General features: G+C 38.3%; 1 pseudogene; it reads right to left on the bottom strand.

Moving 5' to 3' along the window:
• Window positions 1-2,102: 2,102 nt before the first annotated feature.
• LOC102750565 (translationally-controlled tumor protein-like) lies at window positions 2,103-2,794 on the bottom strand (annotated as a pseudogene).
• Between the last annotated feature and the right edge of the window lie 974 nt (window positions 2,795-3,768).

Raw genomic sequence — 3,768 nt, 5'->3', positions numbered from 1 at the left:
ATTTTAGAGAGAGAGAGTGAGAAAGCAAGAGATAGAGTGGGGGGAGGGGCAGAGGTGAGGGAGAGGCAGAGAATCTCAAGCAGACTCTGTGCTGAGTATGGAGCCTGACGCTGGCCTGACCTGAGCTGGTCTGACCTGAGTCAGACAATGAACTGACTGAGCCACCCAGGGACCCCAGGCCTGATACTATTTACAGAGTTTTCATGAACATTAAATGAGTTAATAGAAATAAAACATTGAGAATAGTGAATAGTGTTTGGCACTTAGTAAGTAAGCAGTAAATACTAGCTATGTTATTATTATTTTTGTTAATTATTATCATAAACCATCCAGGGCCCTTTTAAAGCAGCAAACATCTGATGCGAATTTTCTCAGACCCCAGTTGTTAGCATTAATTAGGCTGGCCTGTTTTCCTCCGGTCACTTTAAATAAAGGAACTCATTATAAATCTGAGAGAAGACTGCAAAAGGAATTTTATTTTTTCTTCAATATCCAACCATCAGTCCAGCTGTTTTGGTTCAGGCTACCAATGGGAAGCTACTTAATGAAGTTGCTTATGGTTTAATGATTTGTGTGGCATAAACTATTGGTCTTAATGTTATTCCTGGGGCATTTTCCAATTTTTCAGAGAATATGCAGTAAAAAAACAAACCAAAACAAAAAAACTACAGTGTGGTTCTATAGTCCCACAACACCTGGTGAGAAATAATCTGCTTCCTCAATTGCAGTTCCATCGTTTATTTTGAGTCCCTTCACAGCAAGACTTTTCTTATTTACTTATTGCATATATGCTAAAGATCCGAATAATTGTACATCCAGCACACAATTGATTTTACTCAGAATCCTCATTACACCTCTCAAAGTTCTGGTAATGAAAAAGTTAGACTGAGCTTTAATAAGCATTAGGAAGTTAAGCTTTCTCAGGGAAATAACCATTTATGGAAATATGTTCAAGTGAATGTGAACAAAAAGCAAAAATACAATGTGATTGTCTAAAGAGCTGGAGGTTAGATAAGATGAGTGTATCACAGGGACATGGTGAAGTAAGAAATTAAGTTTTAGCATGACAAATAAAATTGGTTTGCTCTTTAGGAGTTAAATCACTAGTTTTCCTCATCATATCTCTTGAGTTCTAGAACTTGTTATGCTTGAACCAAAACATAAACTGGTCAGTCTTCTTTTCCATTCATTTTGTGGCATCTCATTGAATTGGTGACCAGAATATAGTATTGTGGTATTTCACATGATACTGATAATTATGCCATGTTTGTTTTGAAGGGAATTTTTTCAATTAGTATATTGACTATATTACATGTTCTGATTGCTTTATTTTGCATATATTGTTAATTTAAAATTGCTCTTCAGGTTTTTCTCAAGTAGGTTTTATTCTTAACGAAGTTATAAGCTTTTTCCAGGCAAAAACAAATGTCTTGTTTTCATCTACCTAGTGTGGTAAATATAGCACTGAAGATTGTAGGTTAAAAAGTATTTGATTGAAGGGCACCTGGGTGGCTCAGTGGATCAAGTGTCTGCCTTTGGCTTAGGTCATGATCCCAGGGTTCTGAAATGGAGTCCCATATATTGGGCTCCCTGCTCAAGGGGAGTCGGCTTCTCCCTCTCCCCCCATCCCTCCCCCCTGCCTCTTCCCCCTGCTCTTGCTCTTGCTTGCGCTCTCTCTCTCTCAATAAATAAATAAAATCTTTTTAAAAATGTTTCATTGAAAACATAAAGTTTACATAATACTGGCCAGATATTTAATCATTCCTGACTGCAGGAAATAGAATGAACCCTATTAGTACATGCCTGGCATATCCTGTTGAATTAGAATTCATTACTTTCCTGAATGCTTCTATTTTTTTTTAAACTATACTAGTTTTCATATTCTCCAACAAGAAATAACTACTACCTCTCACAAAATAAAAGTATTAAAACTCCTCATTTTAGCCTTTAGAAAATGAATTACTAAGTACCATTAACACTAATATTTTATAAAGAAGCCTAAGGCTCCTCAGGGAGGTTTTTCCCTAAGATTCTTTTCTTTCTTTCTTTTTTGAGATTAAATACATTTTATTTTCAGACAACCTACACGACATTTTGTTTTCTTAAAAACAATGCCTCTTCTCCACATAAGTCAAGGACAGAATAAATGAAGAGCTCAAGAAGGCATTAGTCCCATCTAAGTCCTGGTGTTGTGTGGATGTGACAACAAGTGACACATCCAAAGTAATAGCCAAATTGTTAACATTTTTGCATTTTTCTAAACCACCCTTAAAGAAAATCATACATGGAGTCACACTGTCCTCTCAGTAGTCCAGCAAAGCAACCATGCTATCTGGATTCATGTTTTCACCAATAAAGAACTGGTAGTTTTTGAAATTAGCAAGGACGTGTGCTTGATCTTTTCTGTAGCCCCTGTCATTATGCTTTCTGGTCTCTGTCTCCCTTTGATTGATTTCATGTAATCTTTGGTGTACCTCTTATAGGCTTCTTTTGTGAAGGTGGTTTCCTGCAAGTAATGGCTCACAATAAATATCAACACCAGTGATTACTGCGCTTTCCATACCTTCACCCTTGGGGCCTTCAGTGGAGGCATTTCCACCAACAAGTGAGTCATCAATGTTACCCTCTGTCCTACTGACCATCTTCCACTCCACCTCCAGCCCCAGCCTGTCCATGATCTCTCAGATCTTGTAAATGTTGGAGAACATCTCATCATGGCTGATGAGGTCCCAGTAGATGATCATGAGGGTGGCTGGAGAGAGAAAACTGTGGCTCTAGCTTAGCAGGAGCCGGGAGCTCTACGAAAGCACAGTGCAGCCAGAGTGGCACTGGGGTGGGGTGGGGAGGTTAAGGGCAGTGGGTGGAAAAACTTAAGTTTCTTTCTTTTAAACGCTGTCAATTGTCCAAAACTCCCTGTTTTCAAAGCAAAAGTATCTTTTTTGTTGTTTCTTTTGATAGCATTGCAGAGCAATTAAGGATATATGCTTTTGGAACCAGGTGGACCTAATTCAAATTCTGATTCTGATTATAATAATTGTGAAAGGGGGACAAGTTATTTAAACTCTTTGTCAATCCCTTTCTCTGTCAAAAGCAAATAATCATAATAAAAGCATATACGTGCGTGTGCGTGCGTGTGTGTGTGTGTGTGTGTGCTTCCCCTCAAGGCTGGCAGGAAGAAACTCAAATCTTTCCAATGGTGCTTGAAAAGGCCCTTGCTGAAGATCTTTTCCATCTTAATCACTGGCTTTCCCTGTCAATTTCTCTTTCTTCCTCATCCAGAATAACTATGGGCAGAAGGAGATGCCCATGGGATTTTTATTCCTCTTGCCTTTGTACATAAGAGTTTTTCCACCTGTATATTCGGGCATTAAGGAAAGGTGTTTTGTGGATTAACATTCTCTGTTAATGGGCAGATGACTTGCTGAAGGGATCTCCTTGCTGAGATGGAATATGGCTATTACCTCAGTTTCTCTGGTAGGGCCGGACTACCAAGGGTTTGTCCAGGACTGAAGATTTTAGTGGGATTCTCAGTGCTAAAGGTAATGACAGTCCCCTACATTAGTTTTGCTTTCACTTTTCTTGGTTTATCAGTGTGGATTTGATGATATTTTTCTGTTAGCTACTGGCTCATCTCATATAAACCTCTTCCTTGTCAAATCCTAAGAAATCACATGAAATTTCTTTAGAATGGTAAAGTTTTGATGATGCTTTATATAATTTGTCCACCTTCCTTTCATTCCTCTCTCACATGTGTGGAATATAAGAGTT

The sequence above is a fragment of the Leptonychotes weddellii genome, chromosome 10, assembly GCF_054177405.1.
Source record: "Leptonychotes weddellii isolate Sample4059 chromosome 10, ASM5417740v2, whole genome shotgun sequence".
NCBI classification, from domain to species: Eukaryota; Metazoa; Chordata; class Mammalia; order Carnivora; family Phocidae; genus Leptonychotes; species Leptonychotes weddellii.
This window is presented reverse-complemented; position numbering and strand designations above follow the sequence as displayed.